We start from the raw sequence: 21,448 nt of genomic DNA on the forward strand, positions 1-21,448 counted from the left end.
CTTGAAAAAGGTGAAATATATCCAATGGTTTGGATTAAGTCTTGAAAATGGCATATAATTGTCTCATTAAAGAAATGAGAAAGAAAAAGAAATTTCCAAGTGATCCAATGGCTATGCTTAAATCTTGAAAAGGCAAAATAATCCAATGGATGAGATTAATCAAGAGGAAGAGCATGGATTGTGTTTTCTCCAAGAGATGAAACTTGTTTATTTGAAATGAGTGGTGGAGATTTAATTCTCCTTAAGCACATGGATTGTGCTTTGAATGGAGGGTGGAGATCCATTCTTGAAATGGGAAAAGGTAGTATAAAATGGCAAGTGTGGAAGACTTGTCTCCCTTTGGCCATTTGTAGAGAGAATGAAAGAAAGAAGAAAGGGAGAAGATGAAAGAAATGAAGAAGAAAGGAAGGAATGGAGAAGAAATGAAGATCAAATCAAGGTATGTTCCATTCTTCTTCTTCTTTATTTAGTGTCTTTGTATGCAAAGTGAGTGACAAGTTGGAATGTCATCTTAGATGGAAGAAGATGAAGATGGAAGCTCTCTTGAAATGAAGATTTAAATATCCAAGAAGAGGTAAGGGATGGCCCCATGGGAGGGTGGCCTTGCAATGTGTTGTAAATATGTTTCATAAATATATATGTTGCATTTAGCATGTTCTTTATGTTCATGAGACTTATGGCCATAGGTTAGTTTGGGAACATGGTTGAAATGGTGGGTTGATGCCTCAACCTTGGAGGGTTGTGAGGGCAAAGAAACCTAGCCACATTGCATGCATTTGGCATCATATAATCTTGTTATGTTCATATTTATTTGGCATTGCACCCTTATTGAGCTTAATAGCTCATGAGGTTTTTACCCTCACATGTAGGTTGTGAAAGCATGGTAAAGTAAAGGAAATGGTGGAATGGCATGTGGAAGCTTGGAAAGAAGATTCAAGTGTAGGTTATGGCTTATGGAAGCCTATGTTATTGTGTTTGAGTCATGAGATGTAAATTAATTTGATTATTAATGGTTTGTTAAACCTAAGATCATGTGTGTATTTCATATCTTGAGAGCATTTGATTTTATATTAAGATGAGATGTTGGCTTATGGCATTTGAAGCCTAAGTTGTGATGTAAGTCTCATTGTTGAGGTATGTTGTAATAAATAAAAATTAAGATGGGTTTGTTTGAGAAATAAGGCTTTGGAATGAGAAAATGGGAGGATTTGATGCATTTAGAGGTGTGTGAAATTTCTGGAAAATTTGGAGTTGGGAAGTTAAAAAAAAAAAAAAAAATTTGGAAGCAGGCAGCAGCCTGTGCGCGGGCGGGGCCGCATGGGCGGCCGCGCGCACGCAGGAGGGTGCGCGCGCAGGCAGGCGCTCAGCTGCGCGCGTGGCCAGCGCCCGACGGGGCCCGCCGGCCAATTTTTTTTAAAAAAAATTGGATTTTTGGGGATTTTGGGCCATTTCTAAATTGAATTTGAGCCCCGGAGGAATTTTCAAAAAATAAAGGGGTTTTCGGGCATTTTTGGAGAAAATGCCGAAAAATTTGGAGAATTGAAAATTTGAGTTTTTACTCCAAAATTAGTAATCAACCAATGGATTGATTTAAATGGTGATTTATGGAGCCCGGTTAAATTCTTGGATGGAAAAGAATTAATTAAAAATTGAGAAAACGGCGATTGGGCGTCTAAATGAGATTTTCTTCATAGCCAATGCGGTGTGGCTAAAGCCCAATTCTGCTAGTGAATCCTGGGATTCAGCGAAGGGAAGGACGAGTCTAGTTCCCACCTAGGGCGTTTCGTCTTGAAACATGGTCCACCCTTCGCCAAAGGCCGGGCAAGTGGACAATTCGGGTGATTGTTAACGAGTGACACTCGTTAGTGGGAGCGGGGCGTTACACTACCCGTATCACCATCACTTGTGTGTCAAAATCTCGCGTGATAATCACGCACCTATGATATTTAATAGAAGCAAAGGAAGAAGAAAAAAGCAGAAATTAGAGAGGAAAGCTTGCAGTAAGAAGTTAAGTAATTTCCTTATATTTATCCTGTCAATTACTCCCACCGCCTCACCCCCCTAGCCTTCACAATTTCACGCCACGTGTAGCACTATTAGGAGGCTAAATTGGTGATGTGAAGTCAACTACCAATCAATGGGAGTCAACTTCTGCAGCCACTGGGAGTCGAATTCCATAGGGGAAAGTTGACTTCCCTACTTAACAAGTCAACATTTGACTTGTAATTTCCTGAGATGCACCGGGCACAGGATGTCGATATCAAACACAACACTATATGGTGTGACTTTCTAGGTCTACTATCCACTAGCAATCAGATAGCACCAAAACTCATTTCGGCATCGACCAACACCATAACCCATCACCAGAATCTCTCCATGTCTCATTGATAATCTAAAAGGCTCCTGAATAATGCCTAGTAGCTGTTCAATACAGTATAGGTGATAATGAAGTCTCACTTCAAGTGAACCTATTATAGTTGACGATTACCATGTGTTATGATCTTTCCATCACTTAACGTCTTGATTGAGCGAAATCCATGGACTGAGAAACTCATAAACTCAGTAAATGTGTCTGATCTCATCGATATAACTAGATGACACTTCAAGAAACACCTTTCCTAATAATCAATCTACCCTGGCTAGGGACTGTCCCATCTCATTAACAGTAGATCACATAGGACGTTCACCCCATCAATGACAACGAGGATAACAGATCCTCTACCAGAGCACCTTCGTCCATGCACTAGTAATACGGAACCACATAGATGATCCTCTCCACCTCGCAATTGGATGGTTTGATGCATTAGCAAATCCTGCACACAAATACACAAGACAACTGTGTCATTTCAGTTTAAGGATTAGCTACACTATCATAATTTGATGACATGACCATTATCCACTATGTCATATGGTCATTCATTGGCATCATATTTGGTCTGTTGTTCCCCAACAACCACACACAGGTTTACTAGCGACATTCTAATGTCATATGACGTGTGACACACCATCCTCCCATCAGTAACTCATACTGAATGAGGTAGTAACCCCTGTGCAAGTCTTTACTTGACTAATCAGAGTCCACATTCAAAGAATCTAAGGACTATGAAGCATTTAAGAAATCTTGTTATTAAAGAATCTTATCACACAATCTTAACATCTTGAGAATAAGATTCTTAAACAGAAGATCTTGGGACTCATTCATATATTAACTGGAGAGCTTATGAATAATGAAAGCTATATATTGATATATACAAAGATACAACAAATGTGAATAATTACAAGTCCGTTAGACATCATTCAAATCTAGCATTAGGGCACATAACACTAACACCTACTTCCATAATCAAAAGGCTAGAATTTTGTTTGAGCAATTCAGTGTGTAATACCTATTTCCATAATCAGAAGACCAGAATTTTTTGAGAGGTTTGCTTGTAATGCCTACTTCTACAATCAAAAGGCCAAAATTTTGTTTTAGCAATTCGGCATGTAATGCCTACTTTTAAAATCAGAAGGCTAGAATTTTCTTTAAGTTGTTTTGCATGTAATGCCTACTTCCACAATCAGAAGACTACAATTTCTTTTGAGAGGTTTGGCATGTAATGCCTACTTCCATAATCAAAAGGCCAGAATTTTGTTTGAGCAGTTTAGCATGTAATGCATGCTTCCTCAATCAGAAGGCTAGAATTTTATTTAAGCAGTTCCACATGTGTTGTTGCCAAAATATAATAATTAAAATTTGTGATGTGAGGTCCACTCGAGCTCAGTCAGTGAAGTTAGGTTGCCGTAAGAGATGTCACCTCAAGGGAGTTTGTCGCTAGGATGCTTGCCGCAAAAATTCGCCACTAGCTCTTGCCACAAGATGTTACCACTAGCTCTCGCCATTAGCTCTTGCCACTAGTTCTTGCCACTAAGTTTCACCACTAGCTCTCGCTACTAGCTCTTGCCATTAGCTCTTGTCACAAGCTCTTAGCTTCACCGCTAGGTTCGTCACAAGCTTTTGCCTTCGCTGCTAGGTTCGCCTAAGCTTTTTCCTTCGCCGCTAGGTTCGCCGCAAGGATTTAGCCCTGCTAATGCTAAAAAAAAATGGGTTAGAAGGCTAGCAGGAATCTTCCCCCATGAAGACCATTCGATGCCAAAGTCAGTCTCAAATCCCAATGACTATTCAAGAAAATAGTAAAAGTGCATTCAAAGTCTCTAGATTTTATCGAAGTTGGAAGTCCTGTTTACTGTCTTCTAGTTGGGTATTTATAGGGCGCGATTTTCAAGGGTACCTGGTGCTAACATGTGGCCTTTGCTGGACGGTCTTCTTGGTTTTCCTGGAAGGCACACACTGTCGCAAGGTACCGCAAGCCAGAGGGGTTTGGTCAACATATTACCGTAAGCCCACATGCCTAGGGGCTTGTGGCAGTATGCCGCGAGCTCGTGGCATAACACATTGCTGTGAGCCAAAGCGGTTGGGCTTGCGGCAGGGTGCCGCGAGCTCGCGGGACAGCACATCACATTGTGTTGCTGTGAACCTAGCAGTACAGCACATTGCGGCGAACCTAACGGTGAAGCTGAGAGCTAGTGGTGAGACCCTGTGGCAAGAGCTAGTGGTGAAACCTTGTGGTAAGAGCTAGTGGCAAAACCTTGTGGCAAGAGCTTGTGGAAACACCTTGTGACAAGAGCTAGTGGCGAGAGCTAGTGCCAAAATCTTGTGGTAAGAGCTAGTGGCGAATCCTTGCGGCGAGTATCCTAGAGGAAAACTCCCTTGAGGCAACATCTCTTACGACAACCTAACTTCACCCGACATCGAGCTCAAGTGGACCCCACATCACAAATTTTAATTGTTGTATTTTGGCAACAACAATTTGGCGCTGTCTGTGGGAAAATGCAACGAAAAGCCAATCTTAACACGAGATGCCGAGAGGGACAAGATCAACTGGTTTGGCAAACCAGCCTAACCCTACCCGAAGGAGCGCTCGCACCAGGATAGAAGACCCCAGCCAAGTACACCCTACGGTACCTGGACTTTTGGAAGATCACCTAGACAATGAAGTGCACTCAGAAAACATTCCAATGCTCGAAGGCAATCAGGTTACTGGTGTGGGGGTCTGGAGCACTCGGAGCAGGGGGAGATACATGCTGTCGGATGAGGGGGACAGGTGGAAAGACAAGGGAGTCAAGTCCCACCCTCAATACCAGCAAATCAAGAACAACACTCCCTGTAACAGTCCTCGATTCCTCGAAGGAACCCAGCGGCAACTTTGGTGCCCCTGGAATCGTCTGGGATAGCTCCTCCCATGGTCCCACTGACGGATTATGAACTACTACGGAAGAATTTTGAAGAACTGAAGCACTAGAACGATGAGTTAAGGGCGAAAAATGAAGAAAGCATGAAAAAACTATAAGGGATTATTGCCCTTTTGCATAAATTGATGGCGAACATCCACATTCCCCGTATGGGACAAATAGGGGTAGGGGGTGAACACTGGAGATCTCAAAACAACCCCTCGCGGACCCTAAGGCAAGGGATAAGAATTGGGACTCCGAGGCCTAATGACCCAATCTAAGAAGTAGCAAACCCTTAGGGAAAATCATGACAGGAGATCAGGGAAAGCTCCCATGTATGAAGAGATGGCAGAGAGCACCCACTCAAGGGCTCTTTGCGTCCCGTCCCCGCGCAAGAATGAAATGGAAAATGAAACGCTTAGGGTGTCCAACATCAAACGCCTCATAGAGGAAGTGCTAGAGCAGAAACAAGTTGTGATGATGCCAGGGGAAATCCCCACAAAGGGTTTTCCTCTATCCGAGGAACTCCAGAGGCAACTGGTGCAACCAGGGTTCAAGCTGCCGCAACTTTCAATGTACCTGGGAAAGGAGGATCCTGTGAAGCATGTACAACACTTAGTGGCAATGGCTATGTTGCATGGGTGGGACGAAGTCACTAGGTGCCGAGCCATCCCACTCTCCCTGGCAGGGAAGGCTCAGTAATGGTTCATAGATTTACCAGCAGGACATATCCAATCATTCGAATAGCTGAAAAAAGAATTTTTAGAAGCATTCTCTACTTATGTCCCGAAGAAGAAGAGTGCCATGTATTTAATGAGCTTACAACAAAGACCCAATGAATCCCTAAAGCAGTACACTAAGCGATTCAGAACTGCCATGCAGGAGGTAAGGGACCTCCCGGTCGGTTTGGCAGTGTCGGCCTTGCTTTACGGAACCACGTATGCCCTGCTTAGAAGATCCCTGACATTTTTCAAGCCGTATTCAATAACCGAATTGTTTGCCCGGGCAGAATAGTTTGTTATCCAAATGGAAATTCTTGAAGCATGGGAAGGAAAAAGAAAGGGGAGGCAAAATGACGTTGGGCCAGACAGAGCTATGAAGGTACAAAGGAGAGAGGAGCCCCAGTAGATGCAATTTCGGAGTTTCACCCCTTTCACTGAGCCAAGAGCTGCTATCCTTTCATCCATTTCCCACACAGGGCTCATTAACTTTCCCCCACATTCCAGCCAACCTTTAGGCAAAAACATGGATGCTTTTTGCAAATTTCATAAGCCCCCAAGGCACACTGCAGAGCAGTGCTGGGAGTTACGTAACCAGATTGAGCAGTTGATCAAGGAAGGGAAGCTTAACCGATTTATACTGGATAAACCAAAAAATCAACAAAATAGGGGAGACGGACCCAAGAGGGATAATCAGAGGAGCCCCCCACAGTGTCCTAAGAATGATATCACAAACAGAAGGGAAAACCAACAGCCCCGACAGAAGGAAGGGGGAAGAAACAATCAGAAAAGGGAGGAAGCAGGACCAAGCGCCGGAGAAAATAACAATTAGCCCATTATGGAAAGGATACACGTGATCTCAGGAGGAGAAAATTTAGCAGGCGATTCCTTTTCTGCCAGAAAGGCCTATGTGTGAGAGGTGCTACATGTAGACTCGATGACGAAGGTTCAAGAAGACGAAGACCCTATTATTTTCACACCTGAAGACCAGGGGGATGTGTTGCTCCCTCACGATGATCCCTTGGTTATCTCTGTTGTCGTCACTAAGCACCCCATTGAAAGAATACTGGTGGATAGTGGAAGCTCTGTTTATCTGTTGTACTGGAATTGTTTCAAAAAGATGCATATTTCCCATGACCGATTAAAGACGATCACTTCACCTCTGTACAACTTCACAGGAGAGGCGGTGCTAATGGTTGAGTCGGTGCAGTTTCCCATTACACTAGGGGACTTCCCTCAAGTGATCACTCAGCAGGTTAATTCATGATAGTCAAGACCTTTTCTCCTGCCTACAACGTGATCCTGGGGCATTCCCTCATTAATGCTATGAGAGCCCTAACGAAATTCCCTATGCTCCAGGGGGTAGGCCAGGTAAGAGGTAATTAGAAACAAGCCAGAGTGTGCTACGTGAGCTCCACAAGAGGCACCAAGGGGAAAGAGAAAACAACGACCGAAGAGACTTTAATGATCAGTGAACAAACTCTTGAAGCTAACAAGCCTCATCCAGTAGAAATGCTTGAAGCCATCCCTCTAAGCCCCAGTGATAGCAAAAGACAAGTGCAGGTTGGGAGCCAACTAGAGGGTCCAGAGAAAGAGGAGGTCATTAGATGTCTATGGTCCTATGCAGACGTATTTGCTTGGACGCCCGTCGACATGCCTAGAATTAGTCCAGAGATCATATCTCACCGACTGAATGTCTGTTCGAAGGCTCGACTAGTTAAGTGGAAGAAAAGGCACATTGCCCTAGAGAGATTGAAGTACCTAGAAGAAGAAGTAGACAAACTCTCGAATGGCTAGCAAATGTTGTGATGGTACCTAAAGCTAATGGGAAATGGAGAGTATGTATTGATTTTACCAATCTGAATAAGGCTTGCCTAAAGGACTCCTACCCGCTCCCCCGGATAGACAGGTTGGTTGATGATACCTCCGGATATGCTATGTTGGGTTTCCTGGATGCCTTCTCGGGTTACCACCAGATCAGTATGTATCCACCCGACGCTAAGAAAACAGCTTTCATCACAGAAAAAGGGGACATACTACTATCAGGTGATGCCTTTTTGCTTAAAGAATGCAGGAACCATGTATCAAAGAATGGTCAACAAGGTATTCAAAGACCTATTGGGAGAGGTAATAAAGGCTTATGTAGATGACATGATAGTAAAAAGCAAACAGAGCGAGTCGCATGCCAGATAACTTGAGAAAGTTTTCGTTGTGTTTAGGAAAAATAATATGTGCTTGAATCCGGACAAATGTGCGTTTAGGGTGAAGTCCGAAAAATTCTTGTTACCCATAGGGGGATAAAGGCTAACCCCAAAAAGGTGCAAGCAGTATTCGACATGGAGTCCCCCTCCTTAATAAAGGAGGTTCAGAGTTTAACAGGTCGTCTAACAGCCTTGGGTAGATTTCTCTCGAAGTATGCTGAATGCAGCCTTCCTTTCCTCAAGGCCTTAAAAGGAGGTAAGAACTTCCAATGGACCCCTGAGTATGAGAAAGCCTTTCAAGAATTGAAGGAATACCTAAAGAAGATTCCCATGTTGATCCGACCAAAAACTGCAAAAATGTTATACCTATATTTGGGAGTCAGTCATCAGGCGGTAAGTGTAGTCCTTATCAGGCAAGTCGGACAAGTTGATAGCCTAGTCTATTATGTGAGCAAGGTATTACAAGGAGCGAAATCGCGATATCCCTATGCCGAGAAGATAGCTTTGGCATTAGTGACGGTAGCGAGGAAATTAAGACCTTACTTCTAGGCCCACGCTATGGTAGTATTGACGGATCAACCATTAAGACAGATTCTACAGAAGCCCGAAAGTTCAGAAAGGCTAACCAAGTGGGCTATCAAACTCAATGAGTATGATATTAGCTTTGAACCTAGAAGGGCGATAAAAGGGCAAGCGTTGGCAAATTTCATCGTCGAGTGCACTCACCCACCCACAGTAAAAGAAGCTCGCGATAACGAATGGATGTTGTTTGTTGATGGGGCCTCAAATGCCAAAAGGAGTGGGGCAGGGGTAGTGTTGATTTCCCCGAAACATGAAATCTTGGAATAGTTTCTCTGCTTCACCTTCCCCAGTACAAATAACCTAGTAGAATATGAGGCTTTGCTTGCCGAAATGACGTTAGCAGAAAAACTAGAAGTGAAAAACTTAATAGCCCATAGTTACTCTCAGCTGGTGGTACAACAGTTTCAAGGTACTTACAAAGTGAGGGAGCCGGTGCTGGCCTGCTACCTACAGAAGGTGAAAGAGCTTGCCCATAGGTTTGGGCATTTCAAACTGATTCAGATTAATAGGTCCCTCAATTTGTACGCGAATGCACTGTCAAAATTAGCCTTTGCCTAAGACACTCCTGGACACCTAATTCACATGGAAGTCCTCCAACAGCCCAGTGTAGGAGAGGAAGACATCACAGTGCATTGCATTACGGAGACCGAAGATTGGAGAAGCCCGATACTAAAATATTTGCTTGGTCAAGAACTGCCAGTAACCCCCGTAGAAGTAAGGAGATTAAAAACCAGCGTGGCTCATTTCATAGTAATTGGCCAAAAACTATACAAAAGAGGGTACTCCATACTGCTGTTAAAATGTCTCGGACCCAGGGAAGCGCAGCAAGCACTAGAAGAAGTGCATGAGGGGTACTGTGGTGAACACCTCGAAGGAAGGGTATTAGTCGAGAAAATTCTGCTAGCCGATTTCTTTTGTCCTAGATACGGCAAGATGCTGCCACAAAAGTTTAAACCCATGACAAGTGCCAGAAACATGCTCCCCTGATAATAAAGCCTTCTGCCCCCATCTAGCTGATATTCCAACCTTTGTCGTTCGCGTAATGGGGTCTAGACATATTGGGGCCATTCCCAATGGCATCTGCTCAACGAAAATTCTTGCTGGTGGCTACAGATTACTTCACGAAGTGGGTGGAAGCTGAACCTTTGGCAACCATCACTGAAAAGAAAGTGGAAGGGATGGTATGGAAAGATATTATTTGTCGTTTCGGCGTGCCACACATACTCAATACAGATCATGGAAGACAATTCAACTCGGATGCGTTAAGAACTTTTTATCATCGATGGAGAATCAGTCTAAGAATGGCATCCGTGGCATACCCCCAAGCGAACGGACAAGCTAAAGCAAGCAACAAGACCATACTACACAACCTAAAGACCCAATTGGAGAAGGCAAAAGGCAGATGGGCCGATGAGCTCCCCAGCATCTTATGGGCATATCGCACAACTAGTTAGGTACCCATCGGGGAAACACCTTTCAGCTTGGCATATGGAATTGATGCACTCATCCCTTTAAAAGTAGACCTTGGCTCACCTCGAGTCATGGCCTTTAAGGAACAAGGTAATTCGGATCGTCTACGGGAGAATTTGGACTTGTTGAACGAATTGAGGGAAAAGGCGATGGTACAGTTGGCAGCTTATCAGAGAAGAGTCTCCAATTACTATAATGAGAGGGTTCACCTTCGCAAACTTGAAGAAGGAGATTTAGTACTCAAAAAGACGGCCATCACCAATGCTCTTAGAGAAGAAGGGAAACTCAGGCCTAATTGGGAAGGACCTTATAGAATTCGAAAAATGTTGGGACCTAACATATGCATACTGCAGACGCTACAAGGCGAGACAATGGGCAAAACTTGGAACACAATGCACCTTTAAAGGTACTTCCCGACCCAACCAACCATGAACTTGAGTGACAAAGGCGATGTTAGAGTTATGCCCCACAAGCCAATTAGATAAACATGATCATACATTTAAACATTCAATCAATTACATTCACATATGATTAAGGACCTTTTGTCATAAGTGATACTCCCATTATTTTAATCAAATCTTAGCACCCTCAAAATAAGATTTGGAAAGCTTAAATACATAGGCTTTCTAGTGGGATTGAGACCCAATTAGAATTACCATAAACTCGAATAATATCAAAGCTCTTATAGTAATTTTGAAAGGTAGGTAACTCTTACCAATTACATCTCATGTAACCCTCAAACCATTTTGCCTCATATTTGCATAAACTCAAATATTATTGACGCTCTTATGCAAAACATGTTAAGTCGAACCATCATTAACCACAGGTGTGACAAATAGAGATACCCCCAAATAATATTGACGATAGTATGTCTACATATCACCTAATGTACATCATCATGCATAACATATGATATAGATTGCCATATTTAGTATGCGCCAAATAATATTGGCGATACATATCAAACATGAAAACCTTATATTATATGCCAATGATGGAAGGCCATGGAGAAATTAAACTCTTTTGATTTCCCCGTTCACGACTTAATATTCTTACTTAAAACAATTTTAAGCGAGGGGTTTTAATCTTTCATTTAAATCACAATACATGCATTTAGCCCATTGCATAACTAATACATCATAAGCATGCATCTCATACACAATGATACTAACATGATATAAGCATGTATCTTAGGAATAATAAAACCATCTCAAGCAATGAAGAAAGCAATTGAATACAAGTTAAAGGGACATGTAAACAAAACAGATTTTCAGCTTTTACATATCTAATGCACATAACAGATTATGTAGATCTTATTTTACAATCTCTTCCTGATTCATTTGATCATTTTGTCATGAACTTCAATATGCATAAGCTTGAAACTACTCTTCCTGAGTTGCTTAACATGTTAAAAACTGCTAAAATGACAATGAAGAAGGATAAACCTGTCATGCTCATTGGTTCCTCACATTCCTCTAAACCAAAGAAGAATTGGTCAAAGCAAGGAAAGGAGAAGAGTTCTCAAAAAGGGAAGACAAAGCCTAAGGGTGGAGTTAAGAAAGCAAAGCCAAGTCAGTCAGAGAAAGGAAATTGCTTCCATTGTGGAAAGCTTGGGCACTGGAAAAAGAATTACAAGACTTATCTTGCAGAACTGAAACAGAAATGTTCTGATTCAGGTATGTACTTTGTTGAAATTAACCTTTCAGTTAATGATGCTTCTTGGGTATTAGATACCGAATGTGGTAGTCATATTTGCAATGATTTGCAGTTGATGACAACAAGCAGGAGGCTAAATAAAGATGAGGCTTCTCTACGGCTTGGGAATGGAGCAAGAGTTGCTGCCATAGCCATAGGGACAGTTTATTTAGTTTTAGAATTTGGAATAAAGTTAGTTTTGAATGATTATTTTTATGTGCCAGACATTATTAAGAACATTATTTCTATTCTTGTTTTGGACAAGGAAGGTTTTAATTTTACAATTGTAAATGGAGTTTGTTCTATTTTCAAAAATGTTTTTTTTATATGGTACTAGTGCATTATCAAATAATTTGTATTCTGTTCAAACTAAAGATTCCATGATTTGTCTACAACAAAGTAACAAAAGAAGGGCTGATGATCAAAATTATGCTTACATGTGGCATTTGAGATTAGGTCATATTTCCAAAGACAGGATAAATGAGTTGGTTAAAAATGGGCTATTGAACTTGTTTGACTTACAGTCACTTCCAACTTGTGAATCATGTCTTAAAGGAAAGATGACGAAATCTCCATTTGTTGGACAAGTGGAGCGTGCATCTAATCTATTGGATTTGATCCAGTCAGATGTCTGTGGGCCACTAAATGTTAGTGCAAGAGGTGGTTTCTCATACTTTATTACCTTCACCGATGATTTCTCACGGTATGGCTATGTTTACCTTACGAAGCACAAGTCAGAAGCTTTTGAAAAGTTCAAAGAATTCAAGAATGAAGTAGAAAAACAAACAGGAAAAAGTATTAAGATCCTTCAATCTGATCGAGGGGTAGACTACTTGAGTACAGTATTCATTGATCATCTTAAAGAGAATGGGATTCTCTCCCAGTGGACTCCACCAGGAACACCACAACTAAATGGGGTTTCTGAACGAAGGAATCGAACCTTATTAGATATGGTTAGATCCATGATGAGTTTCGCTGATCTCCCTTTATCCTTTTGGGGCTATGCTCTTGAGACAGCTGCCCATTTACTGAATAGAGTTCCCTCTAAATCAGTGCCTAAGACACCATATGAGATGTGGTTTGGTAAGACACCCAGTTACAAATATTTAAGAATATGGGGGTGTCCTACCTATGTTAAGAAAATAGTGGGAGATAAGTTGGATACTAGATCCACTAAGTGTAAGTTTGTGGGATATCCAAAAGAATCAATTAGATATTATTTCTATCATCCCCTTGAACAAAAGGTGTTTGTTTCAAGGAATACCACTTTTCTAGAAAAGGAATTCCTATTAGATGGGAATAATGGCAATATGATAGATCTTGAAGAAATTCAAGAATCACAAACTATTATCCCATAGGTGGAAGCAGAAAATAACTTTAAACCTCAAAGTACACAATCTCCACGAAGATCCCAAAGGATCTCAAGACTTCTTGATAGGTATGGGTTCTTAGTTGAGGGTAATGAGGATAACCTTCTATTGGATGAGGATCCAAGAACCTACAAGGAGGCGATATCTGATATCGACTCGGGAAAATGGAAAGAAGCTATGAAATTCGAAATGGATTCCATGTACTCTAACAAAGTGTGGACTTTGGTAGATCCTCCTGAAGGTATTGGACCTATTGGCTGTAAATGGATCTACAAGCGAAAGCTTGGAGTTGATGGAAAAGTATAGACTTATAAAGCTCGTTTGGTGGCAAAGGGTTACACTCAAACTCAAGGTATTGATTTTGAGGAAACTTTTTCACCAGTTGCGATGCTTAAATCCATTCAGATTTTACTTGCCATAGACACATATTATGACTATGAGATATGGCAAATGGATGTGAAAACAGCCTTCCTTAATGGTGACATTAAGGAGGATATTTATATGGTACAGCCAGAGGGATTCATATCCAATGGAAATGAGTAGAAAGTCTGCAAGCTTCAAAGGTCCATTTATGGACTAAAACAAGCTTCCCGGAGTTGGAACATTCGTTTTGATGAGACAATCAAATTGTTTGATTTCATCAGAAACTTGGATGAACCATGTGTGTACAAGAAGGTTAGTGGGAGTGCAATCACTTTTTTGGTGCTTTATGTTGATGACATACTACTCATTGGGAATGATGTAGGTATGTTACAAGCAACAAAAGACCAATCTACTAATTTCTCCATGAAAGATTTAGGCGAAGCATCTTATATTTTGGGGATTAAGATCTATAGAGATAGATCAAAAAGGATGCTTGGATTATCCCAATCAATGTATATAGATAAAATGTTAAAAAGGTTTAACATGGAAGGATCTAAAAGAGGATTTCTTCCAATGCGCCATGGGATTTCTCTCTCCAAGTCTATGTCTCCAAAGACTCCAGAGGAGAGGAAAAGAATGGCATCTATACCCTATGCTTCTGCCATAGGTAGCATAATGTATGCTATGCTATGTACTAGACCTGATGTCGCACATGCTCTGAGTGTCACGACCAGATATCAGTCTAATCTAGGTGAGGAGCATTGGAAAGCTGTGAAAGGGGTTCTTAAGTACTTGAGAAGGACGAAAGACACTTTCATGGTTTATAGAGGAGGAGAACTGAAACTGGAATGTTTTACAGATTCAAGTTTTCAGTCTGATGTAGATGACTCAAAATTTGTGTCAGGTTATGTATTCACCTTTAATGGTGGAGCAGTTTGTTGAAAGAGTTCCAAACAAGAAACTATTGCAGATTCTACCACTGAGGCTGAATATATTGCAGCATCTGATGCTGCAAAGGAAGCAGTTTGGATGGGAAATTTTATCTCAGCATTGGGAGTGGTTCCTACTATTGTTGATCTAGTTCTAGTATACTGTGATAACAATGGTGCCATTTCTCAAGCAAAGGAACCGAGGTCCCATCAAAGATCCAAACACATATTGCGGAGATATCATTTAATCCGTGAGATAATTGGCCGTGGTGACATCAAAATGGAGAAAGTTGCATCAGCGGAGAATGTAGCAGATCCCCTTACGAAACCATTGTCACAACAAGTGTTTGAACGTCATCTTGAGAAGATGGGCTTAAGATACATGGGAAATTGGCTTTAGGGCAAGTGGGAGATTGTTAGAGTTATGCCCCACAAGCCAATTATATTTACATGTAATTGATCATATTTTTTTTTCATTGTGACTCTTTATCTTCAATCAATTATTATTGTAATGCATTATGTTTTATTTGTCATTGATGGTTGTCTTTATTATTTCCATTCTTGACAAAGTCCATAGATCAAATAGGCTCATGGAATATGGTTGTGCATAGAGATGACGATCATGAAACATATTCCTCATAAGCCTTGATCTTAAATGTTCATAGTCATAGAGTTATTAGGATTGGACACTAATAACTCGGATAGACTAGCATATATGATGCATGCTCAATTAGGAGAATGTCTTGTTTCATAGACATTGGTGTGTGGACACTAGTGCATATATGTGGGTGCTTATTACAAGAATAAGTACACTGAACTGACCCGCTATAGAATTCCTAATGGTAATTGTTTATTGTCGAATTTGAATTTCTGTGTTGCAATAGTGTAGATTGGTCCTTAGACTTGAGACATCACGGTAGTCTTATATTTAACTGGTTACGCTTTGGTTCTTTTTTGGATTCCAATGGAGTCATTAACAAATTATCACTGGGCGTAACCTTATCACATATGAAGGCTTGTGGATGTCGAAATAGAATTTATCACTTATCGATAAGATGAGAAGATGTCCTGTGTATTCCGATGATTTCATGACTGAGGAAATCCTTGGCCAAGGTGAGGTGGAAATCAAAAGGTGTTTTGATTTCACCTATCAAGTCATAAATCTGGAATGGATACATAGTTATTGAATGATTAGGGTTTCGTCATAAAACCATACCCTAAATTCAATCGGGACATAGATTGATGAAAGGATTTTACTGCACGGTATTTGCAATTAAAAAGATCCGTGTTTTTCATCATTGGCTAGGTATTCATGGCATGTTGCTAGACGTTAACCATGATATGTAGGGTTTTAGAATTAATTTGATTAATTCTAAAACTATTAATTAAAGAGTTTAATTAAGAAGCCCATAAGATGTGCTAATTAAGAAGCCCATAAGTTTAATTAAATAGTTTAATTAATCTAATGAGTTCGGCCTTCATATAGCCCAATAGAGTTGGCCTATATCTAGCCCAATGGTGGACCTAAGGGGTTACACACTTAGGTCGAGCACGTTCCATAATTTAAAAGAGAGATACGGCCCAATATGATTATGGGCCAGACCTAAATCGTTTAGGGTTTTTTTTTTCAAAGGCATAATTAGGGTTTTTTACTCTATAAAAGGCCACTTAAGAAGCTGAAAAAAAAAAGAAAAAAGGGAAAATTTGGATCTCTCTTGGAGGCGCCTAGGGTTTGCTAGCACTACTCGAGGCGTCGTGGAAAAGGCTCGATCGTGTGGACCTTACTTGGAGGAGTTTGCGCTTGCAACTCTACGGATCAAAGAAGGCAGAATCGAAGCTACACGGTTGGCCAGTTCCTAACAGGCGAAGCACCAGATGCAGAACCAAGCCTATCACCAGAGGCGTTGCCCAATCCAGCCGAGGGTTGGGATTCTCTCTAACTTTTCATTGTAATAATATTCCCCAAACAAATAAAAGAATATACCCCATGTATTCTCGTGGAGTAGGCAAAACTATAAGCCGAACCACATAAAATCTTTGTGTGCCCGACTGTTTGTGTGTGTTATGGAATGTAATGCTGGTACAACGGCTCAAGCACCACCCGCTCCCAAAGGTCAAGTCACCTAGTGGCAACCTGGTGTCTATGGCCACGAGCTAGTCTGGGATTACTAGAAAATTCGATGCCTATGCCCGTAGACTCACTCAGATCCCTCGTTTGAGTTCAATGCTTTGCCTTTTTGGCTAGACACGACTCCTTGGTTGATCTAGCGCCTAAGTCTCCCGGCAAACTCGGATGTCTAGCAAGAATCCTGCGTTGGATCACAAGCCAAACCCAGATTCCCTAAGGTAGATCGACCCTAGGGAGGCGCAAAAAAAAAAAAAAAAAAGAGGCCATGTGATAATTCTGGCATGATTCTTCTTACCGAAGTTGAGTCGCCCAGTTGTAATCTGGTGCCAATGACCACAAGTTGGCCCGGGATCGCCAGAAAATCCGACGCCTATGCCCGCAGACTCACCTGGATCCCTCGTTTGAGTTTGGTGTTATGAGTTCTTGGCTAGACTTGACTCCTTGGTCGATCCAGCACCTAGGTCTCCCGAAAAACTCGGATGTCTGGTAGGAATCTCGCACTAGATCACTGGACAAACCAAGATTCCCTGAGGTGGACAGACCCTGGAAGACAGACATAGAGGGCACAACAACAAATGTGCTACGATCCATCTCGGGATCACCAAATGTTTCGAAACCTATGCCCGAAGGCTCACCTAGATCCTTCGTTCGAGTTCGGTGCTATGCCTCCAAGCTAGACCCAACTCCTCAACTAATCTGATGCTTAAGCCTCCCGATAAACTCGGATGCTTGGCAAGAATCCCGCAACGAACCTTATCCTTGAGGGCTTGGTTACATAGATATAATTTGGTGCTTATGACCCCAGATCGACATATTTTCTTTGGGTATACTAACATCTATGCCCACAGGCTCACTTGGATCCCTCGTTTGAGTCCAGTCTATGCCCCTAAGCTAGACTCGACGCCTTGGTCGATCTGACACCTAGGCCTCTCGACAAACTCGGATGCCTAACAAAGATCCTATATCAAACCCTAGGCTAAACCTAGATTGCCTATGGTAAACAAGCCCGTAAGAGGAAAGACAGGCGCCCCTAAGAAGGCTCCCCACACAAAGAATATATGTTGGCCCTCAAAACGACTCGGGAAGGCCCGACGATGAGGCCTCAGAACTGAAATGACAAGGAAAGCCTAGGGTCGCAGTGCGGACCCCACAAGCATAAGCTAGAGACACTCCGCCCACCCTGAATTCTTGTAATTCATTATTCTTGAACACGGAGCATTAGAAAGAGCAGGACACGTCCCGACACAAGAATAGTCAAAGAAAAATTTAAACTTAAAACATCATGACAAGCAAACATGTGCAAAAGATACTGAAAGGAAATATGTATATATATGTATATAGTAAGCGATAACAGCACATGTGTAAGGATGATAAACAAGCACACCTAAACTTTCGTACATAGGAATAGTGGCCCAAAAGCTCGACATCCATAAAAAAGGGAGCTACAATTTTACATAACCAAAATAGGAATTCAGCAAAACAAAAGCACATGGCCTAATCATCTCTACGAGAATGGAGGTGCTCCATCTCCAGAGGAAGCGGACTCAATGGGGCACCATCAGATTCACCCAACCCATGCCTAATCGTTTGCAGGGCCTCTATGTAACACCCGGTGTTACCGGTGTTAAGAGAATGAGAAAGGAAGTGTTAAAAACTTCCAAAAGTGCCATTGAGAAGGTGTTAGATCCTTGAGTATATTGGTGCCCTACGAGAAGGGCATTTTGATAATTTGGATAGTGAAGTCCAATTAAAGGGTATTTTGATAAATTGAAAATAATTCCCATATGGAATTAGGGATGTAAGTGAATTTGTAACACCCGGTGTAACCGGTGTTAAGAGAATAGGAAAAGAAGTAAGTATACTTCCAAAAAAGCCCTTGAGGAAGTGATGATCCTTGAGATTGAGAATGCCCATGAGAAGGGTATTTCGGTAATTTGGATAGAGAAATCCAATAAAGGGGTATTTTGGTAAATTAAAAATAATTCCTATGAAGAATTAGGTGTGTAAGTGAATAAAAATCCCAATTTGGTATTTATGTGGAGATATATGGGATTAATAAATTCACAAAGAGTAATTGGGAATTTTGGAATTTAATTCCATAAAGGAAATTTAATTTTGAAATAGGGAAAATGGTGGATATTAAATTATTTGAGGAGAATAATTATATTTTCCCTAAGTTGTGAATTAATGTGGTAATGCCACTTGGAGAGATGAGATTAAACTTGGAAGCCAAGGTTAGTGTCTTGTTGTGACACTTGGCATTTTGCGGTTCAAGTATAATTGGGTGAATTAAATAAATGCAAAAGTTATGATAATTGGTCTTGTAAGCATTTAATGAGAGGCATAATTATATGGATTAAAGTAAATCCAAAAGAAAATGGTAAATGGTCACCATTAATGCCTTGGAAAATATGAGGGATTTATTTAAATGAGAAAGAAAGTATTATGTCTTTCAAGTGGTCTCTCATGTGATGGTTATGAAAATAGTCTCATTTAAGTAAATGAGAAATAAATGAAAAATGCAAGTGATCTAAGGGCTTAGATGCATTCTTGAGAAGTAGAATGAATCCAAAGGTGAGGATTCAAAGAGAAGAAATGGCATGGATTGCCAAATATTAAGAGATGAGTGGTTGAGATTAAATCTTTCAAAAGCACTTGGATTGTGCTTTAAATTGAAGGTTGAGATCTTCTCTTATAAAGTGAATAAAATCCAATGGATGAGAGTAATCAAGACCAAAGCACATGGATTGTGCTTTCTTGTGTGGTTGGGATTTTCTTTCAAAAAGCAAATGGAAATCAAGGGCTAAGATCAAGTCTTGAAATTGAGATTTCAAGACAAGAGTAGTATTTAAAGGGAAAGTAAGCCCTTGTCTCAAGTTTTTCCATTTCAAAGAGAAAGAAAATGAGAGGAAGGAAGAGTTGTCTTCCAAGGATAAGAAAGGGAGAAAATGAAAGAATGGAGAAGAAAGGAAGATCAAATCAAGGTAAGTTCCATTCTTCTCTTCTCTACTTAGTGATCTTATATGCAAGGAAAGTGAGTTTTTGTTTTAATGCCATCCTAGATGGGAGAAGAGAATGGGGAAGCTCTCTTGAGAAGAAGATTTAAAGCTTCAAAGAGAAGATTGTTAAGGTAAGGGATGGCCCCAAGTGGTGGAGGCCTTGCATTGCATTGTAAGTAGGTTGCATAAATCTTTATGTATCTTTTTGCATGCTTTACTTGTTCATGAGACCTATGGCCATGGGGGGTGGGAAAGAAGTGGTAGGTTGATGCCTCAAACCATGTTGGGTTGTGAGGATGGAATGACCTAACCATACTTGCATGCATTTGTTATTACATAGACTTGTTATGCTTGTATTTACTTTGCATATGCACCCTTACTGAGCTTTTGAGCTCATGAGGTTTTATCCTCCCCTTGTAGGTTGTTCTTATGCCAAAGAAGAAAAGGGAATGTGTTGGAAGCTTGTGGTTGAAGCTCATGGTGTATCATTTTATTTTTGTTGTAAAGCTAAGGTTATGGCTTGAGAAGCCTAGGTTTGTGGTGTTCAATTTGTGGTTTAATGGCTTAGGGAAGCCTATTATTGGTAAGTGCTTCATGTGATGTATGTTAAGGGTTGCAAGGGCTTGTGATGGCCTAGAACCATGAATGTAATTTATTTTGGAATAAATTGTGAGTTTGGAGAAAAGAATTTTTGTTGTAAAAAAATAGGCTTGGAAATTGGAAATGTGGAAATTTTCAATGCATTTTTTTGGAGTGGAATTTCTGGAAAATTTGGGGTTTTATAGCCCAAAGAAAAGAAAAAAAAAGAAGAGAAAAGGAGCGAAACCAGCAGCTGGAAGCTGCTGGAAATCAGCAGCAGCAGGCTGCAGCCTGCAGCCTGCGCGCGGGCTGCCGCAGCCGCGCGCAGGTGGCCGTGCCTGCGCGCGGGCGCGCGCTCGGGCAGGCGCGCGCGCAGGCGGCCGCGCCCGCGTGCGGGCGCGCACGGGCGGCCGCCCGGCATGCGCGGCCAGCCCGCACAGCCAGCGCCCAGTGGGGCCCCGCGCGGGCCCCGGGCGTGCCAGTGGGCCCCGCCGGCCAATTTTTTTTAAAAAATTGGAATTTTGGGAGAAATTAGGGCATTTCTAAATCGATTTTGGGCCGTGGAGGAATTTTCAAAGCAAATGGATTTTCGGGCTTTTTGGAGAAAACACCGAAAATTTGGAAAATTGAAAATGATGAGTTTTTCCTCCAAAATTGGTGATCCATCAATGGATTGGTTTAAATGGTGATTTTTTTTGGAGCTCGGTAAAATTCTTCGATGAAAAAGAATTAACGAGAAAATGGTGATTGGGCGCCTGAAGGAGATTTTCCTTATAGCCAATGCAGTGTGGCTAAAGCCCAATTCTGCTAGCGAATCCTGGGATTCCGCGAAGGGAAGGTCGAGCCTAGTTCCCACCTAGGGTGTTTCGTCTTGAAACATGGCCCACCCTTCGCCAAAGGCCGGGCAGGTGGACAATTCGGGTGATTGTTCACGAGTAACACCCGTAAGTGGGAGCGGGGCGTTACAGAATTAAATCCCAATTTTGTATTTATGTGGAGATATGGGATTAATAATTCATGAAAGGGTATTTTGGAATAAATTCCATAGAGGAAATTTAATTATGGAAAATTGGTAAAATGGAGAATATGCAATTATTTGAGAAAATAATTATTTTTTTCCCTAAATTGGTGAATAAATGTGG

General features: G+C 41.4%; 1 long non-coding RNA gene across 1 annotated transcript; it reads left to right on the forward strand.

Moving 5' to 3' along the window:
* The first annotated feature begins 356 nt into the window (after positions 1-356).
* LOC127796488 (uncharacterized) lies at positions 357-1,144 on the forward strand. Its single transcript, XR_008022015.1, has 3 exons — positions 357-439; positions 516-574; positions 870-1,144. It is a non-coding gene; the product is annotated as an uncharacterized LOC127796488 (long non-coding RNA).
* Positions 1,145-21,448: the final 20,304 nt, after the last annotated feature.

This window comes from Diospyros lotus, chromosome 1 (assembly GCF_014633365.1).
Source record: "Diospyros lotus cultivar Yz01 chromosome 1, ASM1463336v1, whole genome shotgun sequence".
Taxonomy (NCBI): domain Eukaryota; kingdom Viridiplantae; phylum Streptophyta; class Magnoliopsida; order Ericales; family Ebenaceae; genus Diospyros; species Diospyros lotus.